Genomic DNA, 17,512 nt, shown 5'->3' on the forward strand with positions numbered 1-17,512 from the left:
TTAGTACAAAATAACTGGAATGTGAATAAATTGTATACTAACCAAATATATATTATCCAAAGTGTATACTAACCAAATCTTACACTATTTAAAACTGTTAAAGGAGTAGTTTTATCCCACTAGTCCTACAGAAGACACCTTACTCCTTCGCAATATTATTATATCTTCCTTCTTCTACACATAGCAAAGATATGGGAACTTATTAATTCTTTACCAGGTATGATACAAATGCCATGTAATTTAAAGTAAAACAAACAATTTGACTTTTAAGTACTTTCAGTTCCTTCTTTGCAGTAAAAATTACGGGAACTTAAAAAAGGGCTTAAGTACTTTTTTTTTTTTTCCTTTTTATGTAACATCTGATACAACTATTATCGCATAAAGTATATCTTTCAATGATTCTGGATGCATCCAGTCTTCCATAAACGAAGAAAGTGAAAGGAATTGGACCGACACCCTGCTATCACACCCCATCTGCTATTTCACAGCTCGCCTCGTGTCAAGGTCTGACATAGGAAGGTCACAATAGTAACTGACATTTGATTCTGAAAACGTGCAGGTGACTTTCGGCTTCTATATCATTGTCGGAAAGAGGAGGGGAACAAACTAGGGTGACAGAAAGGGTAATCCATACGCAATAGAAAGGATTAAATATTTATCTGCTTTATGGAGAGGACGCTGCTGGAATGCATAATGATTGGATTGAAGTGCTTTAGGATCATCTGGTCACCGAATGAATTTTAGCCGGGAAGGGGTGAAAGAAACTGTAGTTTGCAAGATACAATTAATTGTCTACAGTAGTTTCTGTACGAATTTTTATCAGACTCTTGGATAAAATCTGATTTGAAAAAAAAAACAAATCCCAGTTTTAAGTTCGTTTAGAATAATTTTATTGTTAAATAAGTTAATTTTTTCGATTAATTTTAATTATTAATCGAAAAAATTAATAATTAATAAGTTAATTTTTTCGATTGTTTACAAAATGTGTAACATATAATCATTATTATTTGTCATTACTAGCGGGCTGCTGCCAAAGCAAAATTTATAAGTTCTATGTACACCTGAAAAGAAAATGTATAAAAACATTTCAATATGAACGAAATCAGTTCAGTCTTTCCAACCGATTCGTAAATAATCTTTTGTTGCCAAACCAGGAAACAAAAACTTTTGACAACTGAAGTTAACACGTATGTTGTCATGATTAAAATTTAATGTAATATAACAACATTTCCTCAATATTAGTAAAAGAATTAACTTGGCAATAACATATCGTGTCAATTATACTAACCTGAAACAAAAAAGTTACCAGTAGCAACTATTTAATTAAAAAGATGATATTAGCGAAATATTTTCGCCATATAATAACGTCACATGCAATCGCGTGCTTTCTTTAACGTCAGAATATGACCTTATATAATAATAACATGTTTAAAGTTTGGCACTACTATTTTTTGCTAATAAACTCTACGATTTGAAATCCAGGAGTGGCAGTACTTTTCGAATTTAAACAGGTTTAATCTCCAGGGCGCAAGACTGTTGCAACTCCGAAAAATGAGTGCGAAAATTAGCGTTTTCAGAGATTTTAACTAATATCTCTGATTCGTACCTATGAAGTCGTACAAACATGAGAATGGTAGAAATGGCTTGTCAGGAATTTTTGGAGTTGGGGGTACTTGTCTCGAAAACCAACTCCCCGCCGTTCCGGAAAGTAGATGATATGACAAACAAACAGACAGACGCGCACAGATTTTAATAGTATTGTTTATGTGGTACTTTTCCGTTTGGCCGGCGCAATTTCCCATTTCGCCGGCGCAAGCGATAAAGTCGCCGAAAATGGTAGAATTGATGCCAAAGAGAATATCTTCGCTGATAACCTTTCACGGCAGTTTTTCAAAACAAGTCACTGAAATTTATTATCAGATTTACCTTTTTTTTTTTTTTTTTTTTTTTTTTTTTTTTAATATTGGCATACAGTTACATAGAATTTTTTTAATTATAATATTGAAATAATTCTTGCATTTAAACTCGTATTCCATACTGAGATTTAACTTGAAATTAATGTAGATAATTCCTGAGAGAATCAGATTTTTGTAGCGTATTTTACGTGACATGAGATCGTTTGGGATCACGTGATATTAACCTGCGAATCAAGAGGTTATACCATGAAAGCATAGTAAATCTTTAATTTAACGTCTTTAAACTCTTAAATTAACGTCTTTTACAAATATGTCAAAAATGGATGAAAAACCAATGAAAATTTGGGATTTGCCCAGGACAGAGGAAGAATCCGTCAGATTCTTTCAAGCGAAAGGCGTTTTGCCTAACATTGCTATTTGTGAAAATAATCATGAAATGAAATTATATTTCGGAGACGAAATTCAATGGCGTTGCAACCTTTCAACTTGCCGCAGTAAAAGAAGTATACGGAAAGGCACATGGTTTGAATCATCGAGATTGAGTTTCTTGAAGTGTTTAAGATTCATTTATGGTTGGAGTGAAGAATTAACTTCAGTTAAATGGTGTGAAAAGCAGTTGGAAATCAGTCACGGAACAGTTGTGGATTGGAATAACTACATGCGAGAGGTTTGTGTGGATTCTTTACTTAAACGTCAACAACGCAAAATAGGAGGCCCTGGTATGATCGTTGAAGTGGATGAAAGTATGTTCACGAAGAGCCAAAACAACGCGGGACGGATTTTACCACAACAGTGGATCTTTGGTGGAGTTTGTCGTGAAACAAACGAATGTTTCCTTGTGATGGTGCCAAACCGATCCATGAGTATTATATTAGAGGCAATAAATGAAAACATCGAAAAAGGAACTACAATATATTCCGATTCATGGAAATCATATTGCACTGAAAAACTGGAAGAGGAAAGTTTCGAACATTTCAAAGTGAACCATAAATACAATTTTGTAGATCCGGAAACTGGAACGCACACGCAAAAAATTGAAAGACTATGGGGAAGCGCAAAATGGCGGAATAAGAAACACAGAGGAACTGCTCGGCATCATCTAGAAAGTTACCTCGCCGAATTTATGTGGCGAACAAAAGGACACAAAAGACCCATTTGAAAAAATTCTAAACGGTATTAAAATATTTATGCCTCCAAAATAAAAAAAAAATGTTTAAAATTCTTAGAATTAACATTTCTTAACATTTTTTTTATGTGTATACTGTGTGTTGTCGCCAATAAGGTCTGCTTGGCGAGATTTGCGCCGGAGAAAGGGAAATGGCGAGGTTTTCGCCGGCGAAACGGAAAAGTACCGTTTATGTTTATATCATATTATCTATTATCATTATGCATTAGTATTATCATTATGTTTATAAAAAATTACTTTTGCGGCAATAATCATTTCCTGTTTTTCTTTAACCCTTTGAAGACCATAACGCCCCAGATGGCCTTTCATTCAAGCGACCACAACCACCCAAAACGGCCGAAATTCCGAAGTTGTTTTCTTCCCTTCCATAAGGTATGCAGTAGCAGGTGCAGTTTCCCCAAATGTATTGTATCAGTTTATTGCAGACAGCTTGTCCTAAAAGGATTTATTTGTGGTTTCTTTATTTTGTTATGAAGTAGACAGGATGACATTTGAAATCTTCACTCTTCTTTGTGCGTTAATGGATGGGGAGGGGAGGAAATTGCTGTGACTCTCGAAAACTTTTTCGAGCGGCTCGGTATTTTATGCATACAGGTTAGCGAAAACTTTGGTTTTCAAAGAGTTAAATAGAGATAGTAAATTGCATGTATTAATATTTTTGTTTCTAGCGTATTGTTTAATTTTATAAGCCGTTATTTTGAGTAACAGAAACTTTCCTTTTTATTCTCGTTTCATTCTCCCCCCCCCACACACACACACAATGCAAACTTCCAGCAGGAGCACGATTCAAATTAGGTAGAAGGAAGGAAGTATTTAAAGGAAGGTTTTGGAAAGTGAAATCAGACCGTGTTCTGCCTGCTGAAGGCCACGTTGCTAAATCAGATTGTCCTGCGATTAGAATTCTGCGGCCTTGAGTTATTCTTGCCATTAGGCTTGACTTATCTTCATCAATATTTTAGTTATTCATTACCATTTGAGTTAAGCCAAAAGTTATACTTATAATAATAATGTTAAACTTAAAACCTATTTTTTCCTTCTTTTCTGCATGTCTTCGTGGTGCAACAGTTAGCATGCTCGGCGCGTATTCGAGAGGTCCAGGTTCGAGTCCCGGCGAGGACATTGAAAAATTTTAAAGTTCCTGTTTCACAAATTCTAATGTTTCTACAAACGCTATTTGAGTTAATAAAAAGTTCTTTACACCCCTTTCATAACTTTGTGGTACTTTAAAGAACTTTATAATAATTCAACAAACAACGTCGCGTACATTTAATGACAGCTAAACCCGACTTACACGTTTAATAAAAAAGTCCAGTTTATTTCAAAAATGCAAGACTTAATTAGTACTGAATTGCTGCTCATAAAGAAAGGGAATGAATATCGGTATCGGTGTATTAGTTTTAAATAAAACCAAAAATTATACACCAGCTATTCCAAATACATATTGTTTAAATCATATGTTTAAATATTTAACGAGCTCTACGTAAAACAAAGAAACTGATGTTCTTAGAGGGAAAACAGAATTAATTCTCTAAACGACTTAATTTTATGAAATTTCCCCTTAATCTCACGTTTGCGTTCTTGATAAAATGCCCTTTATAATTAAGAGAACTCGATTTACCCACCTTTATTACTAAAATATAAAGATAGTTTTAAAACAATCCTTAGTGTTCGAAAAATTGTTTTCGAAAAATTTTTCGTTCCGAAAGTGTTCTTTTTCAAAAATGCTTACCAGTAAAAAGATTTACACTATAAGGTATTTCTCCCGCCTTCTTAGCATGTCTTCGTGGTGTAGTGGTCAGCACGCTCAACGCCTATTCGAGAGGTCCGTGGTTCGAATCCCGGCCAGGTGCACAGATCATTTTCCATCTCTCTTGCTTCGAAATAACCTAATATCTCTACAATACTACAACATTTTCCTGCAAAATATTCAGTATTGGCAAATATATAATACGAAGATAATCTTAGATTATCCTTTCAGTTTGGATTTCAAGGTAAATATCTTCCAAAGATAAGTCAAGAGAATACACAGCGTTATTCTGTTCGGCATTTGTAACTATTATTTAATCACTATGGAACATTATCATGAAGGATAATCTATACTGTTTCCCAGTGTTTTCACTTCATTTCTCAGGTACCAAAGATTATCAATATGTATTTTTTTATACAGCAATACCTTGGGAATCGAAAATAAACTTCACTATATATTATAGAATATATAAAATTCACTATATATAATAACGTTTCACTCTTTCCACACGGCATCTCTCCAAAAGTAGAGAATATGTTAATTTCCATCAAATGACTAAAGTCTTTCCAGTGCATAGCACAAAAATACCACGTCTGTTCTCCAGTGATCATGTCACTTGAGAAATTTTTACCGGCCATATAATTATCAGTTATAGCAATTCGATTTTTCTAAATTCTAGCAATTAGATACTATCATTTTCATGTCTTTCTGCGCCAGAGACTTCTTAAAAACCATCATTTTACAAATGCGATGCATCTGCAGATCATTGATGAGATTACTGTAATAACTCTGAACGTATGTAATATCCAACTTTTCGGACTTATTTCTTCAACAGTTTTCAATCCTGATTGCAAACACATTCCAAACACGCACAGTGTTTTCGGCAGTTGTCAAGGTTGAGGAGTGCCCGCCCCGTAAGCGTATTATCATCAGCAGCAATAATTCGACCTCGTACGGAACTACTCGAAACAAACAGATGCTCATGAATTGTCTCAGGTACTCCTTTATCAGTCTTCAAGAGCATTATAAATGTATCTTATAGTAGTTCTTGAACAAAACACAAATCTGATATTTGCAGCTTGCTCAGTCAGTGCCATTTTGGACACATCTGCTCTCACAATTTTGACAGATAGGTTACAACTTTGAGAATATTCCTCCCTCCCCCCAAAAATAAGCTTCTATACAGAATTAATATCATATACATTGATCATGAGCTCAGATGTACTTGTAGCCAACACTTGCGATAGTATAGTTGGAAAATGATTCAAATCTAAAATTACATATGCTACGCAACGATATTAGAAACTATATATATGTTAAAATAGTTAACATAGGCAATATTAATATCTAAATTAAAGACAGTGATATTTCTCTTTTAACCTTCTCACTCACCAAATACAAATTTTCTGAGGAAAACCATTTGAAAACAACTGTAGGCCGCAAAATGTCGTAAAAGATTTAAAAAAAAAAAAAAAAAAAAAATCTGAAACCTTTCAGATTTTTTTTTTTTTTTTTTATTTTTAAATACGTCCGAAGGGGCGTTTTTTTTAACATTTTGTGTGTTACCTTTATTTATTAAATATCATGTTCTTCGCACTTAAACCATAAAATTCAGGTCAAGAGAAATATCGAAAAATAATTTTAAATTGAGCATATCCTTAGAATTTCCGATACGCAATCTCACGAGCTAGAGATAAAAATGTTTCTTCTGTACAACGTTGCCATTGCTCGCTTTGAAATCCTTGAGTCTGTTAATCAAAAATTCGTTCAAGTTTTACAAAATAGGAAATCGGTAATAACAAAACAAATCGGTAAAACAAATTCCAAATTTCAGATTTAGGCCCATATTTGCAGGAGGATTATGTCATTGAAAATTGGATGGCTCTAGATACCGTTGTTTTATCACAATTCGAGAAACATACATGCATTTATGCATATTCTTCATTATTTAATTTCTTCAAATATAATACAAAGTGATAATATATGGTGGCAACAGTTCGAAAAGTGAAACGGACATTCAGAGTGATTCGATGCAAAATCGCAAAACGAAAAAAATAGTCTTTCATGGACAAAGTTCCTTTGGAATAAAAATTAAGTAATAAACCTGTTTACTCAGAAAGTACTTAAAGTTAACAGAAAAAAGTATTTATTACAGCTCAAGGGAAAAGCAATAATAATAAAAAACAATGCTATAAACAAATGATGTCACAACTGTCTTGTTTCTAGCGAAATTTTAGATAACTGAAAAGCGGATACTATTGCAGACTGTTATCAATCAAGCACAAAAGAGGTTGTAAACCAAAAAACGCTTAAGATTTACAATGGATAAAAATGAGCTTTTTTCGTGTGTCTGTCAATTTACGGTTCTTGTCCGCACGCCCACTAAAGAAAATGAATAACCGTAAACCAAAAACGGACACCGGACATCTTTACGGGCACCAATTCATTATTATCTTCGGATTAAAGAATGATTCACAACAAGGCCTTTTAAGTACAGGAGATGAAGTTGTAAATTCACTTTTGCATGTCAGAGTACAAGTGTCTCGACCAATGCTCTGAGAAAGAGAGATTTTGAAGAGAAAAGACCAGACCCTTCCCATGGCCAAACTGCACGAAAGCAAGCATTTCTTTATTTGTATAAAAGAAAGATATGTGAAGTAAAAAGTTCAGACACAGGCAACAATTTAATATTTTCGCCCAAAATTTAATATTTATTTGAAATTTTACGGCTTTCTGTGCACCATTTATGTCTGTTCTTTAGATCGAAATTAAAATACATCTGATATTCTGTACCCATTAACATATATCGATACATCGTGGGGACATACATCGATCATAATCGAAAATTAAAATCATTAATGATATGATATGAAAAACATCGCTAGCTTTGTTAAAATTTCCATGCTGAAATTAAATCAATTTCAAGAAGGAAAAACAACATACACTATCATGAATAATTTGTATAAAAATCCAACTGCAAGTAAAAGACCAGAATATAGTAAACTTGTTTTTTCAACTGGGCATAGAAATTGGAGAGACCTTTAATGCTTCAATATTAGCTATAATAATTAAGGGACCTGAAAATCGATGAATTTGCAATGCAATAACTATGTCAAAAACATCATAGCATCCATATTTCAGAATTAAATCATCGCGCATTTTTACTTCTTTGTATGAAGTAAAGGAAGTATCGTAATCGTGAAAGATTTCGGGTATCACATTTCAACGAAAATATCCATTTTGATGCCTCTCGAATAACGATAAACGATGTTCATCGTTAACGATGTTTAAGCATCTAAACGATGTTTTTGAGTGACATTTCTACGTACAGACAGGATAAAGGACTCTTTTCCTAGAACGGATTGAAAAATGGATTTAAAATGGGTTCAGAAGAGATTTTTTTTTTTTTTTTTTTTGTGGCGTCTGAACGTGCGTACGTACCTATGTATGTATCTCGCATGACTCAAAAACGAGTAGGCTCAGAACGTTAAATTTTGTATATGGGACTGCTATAACAAGCAGTTGTGCATATCCCTTTTTGGTTCCAAACGGCAGCACCAAAAGTAAATATATGTATATATATATATATATATATATATAAGATATAACAAAATATGATAGCTGCTTTGAAAAAATAATTGGCGATCTCAAAATTAACATTCTAAATTTGGTGCTCTCCCCCTAAATTCATCTATTCTCCCAAATTTGAGATCTTTCCATGTTACGTAACGTTTTCATGGAGATACCTCCTGCCCAATCAAATAATTGTAAACCAAAACTTTCTCTAACTCAACTAAAACTATCGCAACTTCCTCATTTCTTCTTTCGAACTGCTGCGTTCTCTTTCGCTTACGCTTTCTGCTGGCAAGACGCTACATTTTCCCGCTGCTACTTATTTGCCTAAAATGACGTCGTACTTTAAATGGAACTTATTGTATTCAATTATAATTAAGAAATATCTTGTCTGCAAAAGAATGATTTGATATGCATAAAAAATAAAAATTGTGACTCTTCAAGCTCAGTTGTGCTAAATGCGTCATCATGCTTTTCCACTCAGCCCCAGGGCTAAAGAAAGAAGCTCTGACTCAGCACTACCGTCAGCCACTACGGTCTTATCAGCCATCTACGCAGCATCGAAAGCTGCTAAAAGTTCCAGTGCTTTCATCTACGCATTTTAAAATCATGACATATGCATATACCCTTCTGTTATCCGCCTCTGCGAGGTCAGTTTTTTATTCTCACATGTTCGTAAATTGTGCATCTTTTGTTTTAAAAGTGACTGAATTTTTCTTTGCTTTAAAATTTTAATTTTTCTTTGCTTTAAAATTTTAATTTTTCTTTGCTTTAAAATTTTAATTTTTCTTTGCTTTTTTGCTTTAAAAGTGATTGAATTGCGGTTCTTGTCTTCCGGTTAATGTTTTATGCCTTTAGTTAATCTGCATGCAGTAATTGTAGAATTATCAACAGTTTAAAAGTTTTTTAACTACCACTAAGCCTAACGAGGCCGCCATTTGTTTAAATTTGAAAACTTATAGTAGAATAGTGAATTAAGTCAGTTTCTGCACTTTAAGTGTCTTTTTGTCGAGTGGGACCAAAAATAAACTTTCGGTTTTGTGCACCGAAAATTCTGTCCGCTGACCAAATTACTTATTTTTGCGTAAAAACGCATAATTTTACTTGTAAAAAATATTTGTTAACTGTTTTTTCTTAAGTAAGTTGTATATTTGGTGTTTTATGTTTTTCTGTATTTTACAATTTTTTATGAAGATATTTTGTGCGTATTTTTGCCTTGCCACGAATTGACAGCTGAATTAATTAAATGAGGAATATATCTGTAATGAAATTTGAGGAAATAAGCTGAAATGAAATGCAGCGGAAATGTGTATAATTTAATAGGCTGTCATGTGTTGTCCACATCAGATTTTTTGATTAGCAGAGGCAAGAAGGGAAATGCTATTAATTATGGCATGTTCAGGTCGCAACTGATACTACTCTTTATAATGCTGGTGGCAAAAGCAAATATAATTCTGCAACGTCTCTGTAAATACAGTAACATATAGAAAAACATTTTGAAGAATAGCTTGGCAAACCCGAAGGTTAGACCTATTAAAAAGACTCTAACAGCTCGGCGGATATCAAATACTGCTACATAAACTTAGTCTATGTCTATGATCGCCATCGCCATTTGATGTAAACGGTAAGAAATAGATTTAATTCTTGCCATCTCCAGACTGGTCTTCTATTAACGCCACGGCGCTAATAAGAACATATGCGGTTAAGACAGGAAAACATCACCTGAAAAGTAGAACTTTGTCTTGTCTTCAATTTCCAATAACTTTTAGGTACGCGAAAATTGTTCTTTTTAGTTATTATTGCTGACTATTTATTCCGATAAATGGTAATTACGTATTGCGTAATAAATTCATGCGGGTATATTTTGCGTGCTTACTTATTATGAACATTCCAAAATTCTTATTTTTTAACTAGAGAATGTGCAATTTTATACTATTCCTGCCAATTTACAGAATTTTATTCGAGTTAAGACTTCTTGAATGGCGCAATTTTATTAGATATGACACATTTCAGAGAATTTGAATTAGGTTAATCTTCTTGAATGGCTATGCATTTTCACTGTGCATTTTTTACTAAGCAATTTTATTTATAATGCAAGGCCATATTCAGAAATGGTTTTAATTTGCACTAAAATTTAATTGAATCAATTAATATTTTATCTTCATTTAAATTAATTTCTCATATCTGACATCTATGATGTACCAGCCGGCGATATGTTGTTACGTCTGCTGATATTCTGCAAGCAACAATTAATGAAACAGTTAACAGACAGAGTTCTGTGAAGCATGGCTGCACATTCTTCAAGATATTATAGGCCACATAATCGATTCTCTTTCCCATCTTACCTTAACAAATATACTGATTTCTCCTATGATGTTTTAAACTGTTTTTGAATATAAAAAATTTATATATAATTTCATCTTTGTATTATGAGGCATTATTTAATCTTTGTCGCATACAAACATCCTTTGCAAATAAGACAGTTCCAATAACTAAACGGCCCACAAAGATCTTTGCTCACTTCTACATTATTTTCACTTTTTGCGAACGAGATCTCACATAACCCTAACACTATAGTTGACGCAGATGACAGAGCCATCTTATCTGAAAAATGCACCTCTGGGTTCAGTTGTTCAAACATTACAGGAACGCATTAATGCGCTGGATGACCATATGAAAAAAAAAAAAAAAAAAAAAAGGATATTAAAGTTTTATTCAATCCCTTAACTGCCCGAAACACTTTTCTATCTCTGGAAAACAAGTTACTCGTGTATAAAACTATGTTGCGTCCCATTACTACATATGCCTGTCCCGTCTGGGGTTATCTCCGTAATTCAACACTTAAGAAACTTCAAACTATTTAGACTGTTACTGTACGTCACATAACTAAAAGTCGTTGGTTCATTCGCCACGAAGAATTCATGACGAACTAGATGTTGACAAAATCAGTGAATGTATTGCAAAGACTGTCAAAAAAAATTGTTTCGTAAATTTCACTAGCTCAGTATTAATTCTATACCACTAATGAATTATGACTTTACAGAACGTATCAACAGAAAAAGACTAAGAGCGGTTTTATTCTATTTAAGTTAGTTTATAATTTTTTCTTTACTTGATTTACTTTGCTTAGTCGCTAAAGTTAATTATTTATTTTTACAATAGTCCCCAACCCCATATTATGTTTCGGCCATCTTATTTCTAAATTTTGTATGGTTCCCGCCCCCGACCTTGCCTGATCTGCAAGAGTTGCTCTTTATTTCCAGCATTCCCATTGGCTCCGAGCTGATTCTGATCGCCAACTCTACCGTTTAACCTAGCCTCCGACATATTTGAATCGCCTGTTTGTCGACGTTGTACGACGCTTGCTATGATAGACATCACACGACTCGCTTGCTCTGATGTAACGCCACGACTTCAAAATGCCTCAACAACCTTTAATTGCTTATCGCGTCTACACCTTCGACTGAGTTGTTCTTCGTTCTGCTACATCATCAGGATTTTGCACGGATATAAATTTGCATCGGAGACTTCCTTGAAGCACTCGCCATGAGATTAAGCCTAGACTTCTATATGGTCGCGCACGTCCTATATAAGCCAAAAGAAAATTATGGGTAATTCGCCAACAACGTTCTACCCAGAATGGTGCTCATGCCATGCGCCTGATTTCCAGTGACTTGCTAAATCTTCCAATAACTAAAGCTTTTCTTTAATTTAAAGCGGAAAAATGCACAGATTCTGAAAGCAATTATTTGTTCTAAGAATTTTTATGTATCTGAAGCTATGCTAATCTCCAAAGCTACGTAAATAAGAATTTTTTATTTACCGTATTGGCCCGAATAATGTTTCTTGTAATGTTATCCCGCAATTACGAAGGTGAGGCGAAAAAGTATTTTGCATGTAAGAAGGAAATCCCGTATGTAATGATTATGTTGTAATATATTTTGGACTTAATGTAAATGACAAATAGGAAAGAAAGAAAAGAAATTATGTTAATACATAAGGTATTTCAAAAAGCTTGCAAGACTAAATAAAATATGGATTGAAGGACTGACTGCAGACCAGTTCCAAATTAGGAAATTCCTATTATTTGATTTGATCCTAAAATTTGATTGATCTATTTATTTATACTTTTTTATACCGCTAAAGTTCTCTAACAAGCAAAATTGGGCCCTAAGAAAAAAGTTTGCCAAAAGTATAACTTTTTTGTTTTCCACCCGATGTAAATATCCATTTCGGATATATCACATTGTATGAAAGTTTAAATTTGTTAGATAAAAAAGTGTAATTTTTTTTTTCTCTCACAAATAGGATTTGATACTCTGCATATGTTTTCATCCTCCTTTGACGTAATATATATCTTTTAGAAAATATAAATTTTAGCATTTCGCACCAGCTGCCTTTAGCACAATTTTTATACAATCGTCTATGATGTATAAAAATATGAGTTTGTCTGTCTTTTTTTTTTTTTTTTTTTTTTTTTTTTTACTGTGACTATAATATTTCACTAAAAAAATTACATAATCAACATTCTCGTTATCAATCAGAAAGCCTGCGTAATTTAATTCATTTCTTTATTTATTGGAACCACAAACCTCAGTGTCTCACAAAAGTAATGGGACACTTGTGTCAAATATTTATCCAAAAATTTTACTTCTTAAAATGTTTTAATATTTTGTTGGATTTCCTTTTACTTTTAAAACGTGATTTAATCTTCTTGGAATGGATTCGACTAATTCTTTTGTGATTTCTGGAGTGATTTTACCCCATTCTTCTTGAAGCAATGATTTTAATTGTTGTTTTGAAGAAATGGCGTGTTTGCGAATTCTTGATTCCAATTCTTGCCAAATATTCTCTATGGGATTTAAGTCTGGAGATTGTGGTGGTGTTTTTATTATTTCAGGACAGTTATACAGCAGCCAGAGTCTAACGTTCAAAGCAGTGTGCTTGGGGTCATTGTCCTGGTAGAATTTAAAATCGTTATGAAGGGTCAGTTTTCGTGCTGAAGATTTCAAATTTTGATTTAAAATGTCAATATACTTGTACTGATCCATTATACTGTCAATAAAAACAAAATTACCAACTCCAGCGGACGACATACACCCCCATACCATAACTCCTCCTGTTTTACTGTTGGCACCAAGTTCTAAGATTCTACCGTCAGAACCAAATATATTAAATTTACTCTCATCAGCAAATATAACTTCATTCCAGTAATCAGAGTTCTTATTTATGTTGGATTTTGCGAAAGCCAGCCTGAGTTTTCTATTCTTTTCATTTACGAAGAATTTTTTCCTGGCTACTCTACCGTGATATCCAGCAGATCGAATTACTCTTCTAATAGTCTCAGGATTAACAATTATTCCATATAATGCTTGTAAATCAGCAGAAACTTTAAGAGCACTCATTCTTCGATTTTTTTTTAATATTTTGAACAATAATTCACTTTATTCCATTGGAGAGCTTTGATGGTCGGCCAGGTCTTCTTTTATCCTGAATCATATGATTCTTTTTATATCGTTTAATGATATTGAAAACTGTTGAATGACTCATGTTAACTGTTTCAGCAGTTTCTCTAATAGATTTCTCACGTTCAATATGCAAATTAATAACTAATTTTCGAATTTCAGGCAAAGTTTCTTTTCGTTTAGCATTCATGGATGCACAGAGCTAAAAAACTCAAAAATTCCAAAACAAACTGGAGAAAAAGACTGCAGACGATTTTATAAATTATTGCTAATTGCTTTTGAGTAAAAATAAAAAACCCAAAAAATATTTTTATTGTAGTACGCAGTAGTATCTAATGGTGTTCCATCACTTATGTGAGCCATTTTTTGCTCCGTTCTAAACAATTGTATTTTTATTAAATTATTATTTTAATATTTTGAGAAAATGTATGCTATTTTATAATTGTTACTAAATTTAAGTATGAAACACACCCACAAAAAATTTTTACATGTTTTTTAAATTTACTTTATTACAGTTTCCTTTTGTAAAGCACAAGTGTCCCATCACTTTGGTGAGACACTGTATATGGCCAATAGTTGAAAGAGTTACTTAGTCGTGGAACATATTTGAAATATAAAATGTTTCTTAAATATTCGGCTATTGATATGAGACGGGTTTGATTATTTTAGAAGTAACTTTCAAGATTAAAATATTTATCTATGTTGAAACCAAGAAGATAAATTTATTGCGCTTTCAGGCACAGAAAATGTTTTATTTTTACCTGTGCAAAACAGCAAATTGACTTTCCAAAATATTCCAGTAGTTTCACTTATTGCGTGAAAAATATGTACCATCTATTTTATTATGTATGCTATTAAAATTAACAATGAACATTATTATGTATTCACAACTGAGTATTATGTATTACAAAAAAAACAGGAAGAGGGATTTAAATTAATGCACTCAATTCATATCTGAAAAATAAGCATCCACGCCTACATTTACATATTAATACCAATGTAAGAAATCTCTGGAACTGCATATCACTATAAAAATAAGCAAACAAAGTCAAAGGATGTTTTAAACATTAATATTTAACTAAGAACTCAAGTTCAAACGTTTCATAAATTAAATATTTTATTTAGAAATTTACGTAGAATTTTGGTTATTGTTCAGAACAGTAAAAATAAATGTAAAGAAAGATAAATTTGACGTAAAAAAATTTAAAACACCCATTCAAAAAATTCAGCAACATTTAGAAACGTCTAATTACATAAATAAGCCAGTGCAGCTTATGTATTGTGATTGTGTCTGCTTTAAATTACCTCACTTAAGCCAAGTCTTCTCAAATATTTTTACTTCGGAGTAAATGAAAGTTTCAGTGATTCCCATCATTTGAGCCCATTGTTTCTGAAGCAGACGAAAATTCTGAATCATTTTTAGTAGTATTGACAGAGTTTATTAATGGAAACACGTAATATAAAAAAAATTAAGAAAAAAAATATTTTTTAAAAACAAAATCCCTACTTATGAGAATTTTCGTTACATAATGAGACATTATATCCGCTTCATCTAACTCTATAAAACTACAATTCTTTTAATTCCATGCACTTTAAAAATCTTTAGAACTCTGTCTTACTGTTGCCACTTATTTTTGCTAAATATTACAATCCTATTTATCCCAGTCATGTACTATTATTTATAAGTTGTTATAAAATTAATTTTTACAGCTCGTGAGAATTCCTAATAAACAGTTATTATTTGTAAGTCTTAATATGTGAAATTTTAAATTTTAATTATTTTTAATAATTAACAGTTATTATTTGTAAGTCTTAATATGTTAAATTTTGAATTTTAATTATTTTTAATATGTGAAAAATCTGTATTTAATCTGTATTAACCCCCCCAAAAAGTGTCATCCACTACAAGTTTACAAAAATATATTTGAACTTGAGTGAATGAATAAAAAATATTTTACTAACGACTGAAAATTTGAACAAGATATAGGGAGAGTATGATCTAATAGTAAGAATTTTAATAAAAAAAATTTTTTTAAACATCATTAACATGTAAAAAAAACGAAAGCAATTTTAGATTGGAAAATATCCATAAAGCATTTGACTCAAAATAAGTATTCAAAGGAGCACTTAATATTACCCGCATAAATACTTGTAAAATTTTTAATCAGATAATTATTCATAAAAACACAATTCTAAAATCGTCTGCGATTCTCAATAAAATGCGAGCGAATTTTCTAGTGAGTTACGATCTACTTTGAGAAACTTCGAATTAAATGACAATCTGCTTTTTTTATGTCCCAAATTTTTAAAAATTATGCTCACTTATTAAAGGCGACTGAATAATCAGAAATAAAAATTAGAAAATAAGAATGTCTGTACGCTAAATCAAAGCGTTTTATCTTTTCAAATTTTATGCTTCACTTTGAGCATAATTGGAGACGCATCTGGAAGGCTATAAAATTAATGGACAGCTAATGGAAGAGTTTGTGTGTCATTATTCGCCAAAATTATACTTGCTGGAAAAGTGAATTATAACATAGCTCTAACTTTTAATGGCTTCGACCATAATATCATTCTAATTCCCGGCTAAAATAATTAAGCTCTTCATCATAACAATCAATAAAAATTCCACTAGACATTTAGCTCTAATATGAAAATCGATAGAAGAAAATATGAGTTAAAATTATATTTCGTAACAGTATATAATTAACGAAACGATGCATATATATGTGGTTGCGAGCGGAGATGACCGTTAAAGATACGCATGAAAATGGCGGTCGCTAATTTGCTTTTGGGGAAGAAATAAATGTGTTTTTAAATTCCATTGCAGTAATTTTGAAACTATTAAATAGGAATTATCTCTAAGTGTTCCAGAGTGTTAATCACTCATATGACATCAGGCTTGTATCGTATATCATAACAGATCAGATGAAAGATAAGATAAAGCTCATCAGAAAAAGCACCTTTTACGGCGGTTTTCCATCTTGGAAGGACAGGTTTTTATTACTTTCTATTAGCGGTTGGTTTTCTCTTACCTACATTTAATTAGAATAACGATGGGTGGATTTTAAAGGTTCTTCACTCATTTCTCTGTTTTCTCTTTTAATGCATATATTATATTTATTTGCAAATTTTCTAGACCGATCCTTAAAATGCACAATTAAGTACCCGTCACCAAATGTATTTTTCATCATGAAACAGAAGACTTGTTTGACTCGCAGTTATTTGCAAAGTAGTTTTACTTCTAGACTGCAGCGTTTGAAGAAATAGAACTATGCAAAAAAAATTACGAGGGTTCAGTAATCTGTGAGCGTGGTTCTATTCACCAGAGGAAAATCTAATGCGAATTTTTAAGGCAAGATTTAGCTGTCTAAATTGTTATTAATAACAGTATGTTATTCAAAGGTTATAAGGGCGAATTAGAAGGTGAAAGTTTCAAATTATTATAAAACCTCACTAACAGGATCATCAGTATGTTATAAACAAAACCCTAACAATTAAATTTTTAACCATAAATAAAAATACAGTTACAATAGCATAGGGTAATTTCGATGGAGATATTTTCCAGCGAATTTTATGAAAAGGTTTATAAAAATTTGGATTCAATTACAATAAAAAAAGCTCT

At 32.2% G+C, this 17,512-nt stretch overlaps 1 long non-coding RNA gene across 1 annotated transcript in view; it reads left to right on the forward strand.

The window, feature by feature from the left end:
* The first annotated feature begins 8,704 nt into the window (after nt 1–8,704).
* Nucleotides 8,705–17,512, forward strand: part of LOC146993537 (uncharacterized) — a 224,436-nt gene continuing 215,628 nt past the window's right edge. Inside the window, exon 1 of the long non-coding RNA XR_015044393.1 lies at nt 8,705–9,072. This is a non-coding gene — a long non-coding RNA (uncharacterized LOC146993537). The remainder of the gene's footprint in view (nt 9,073–17,512) is intronic.

The sequence above is a fragment of the Stegodyphus dumicola genome, chromosome 12 (assembly GCF_044657685.1).
Source record: "Stegodyphus dumicola isolate Sdum_Otavi_A_Nest chromosome 12, ASM4465768v1".
NCBI lineage: Eukaryota > Metazoa > Arthropoda > Arachnida > Araneae > Eresidae > Stegodyphus > Stegodyphus dumicola.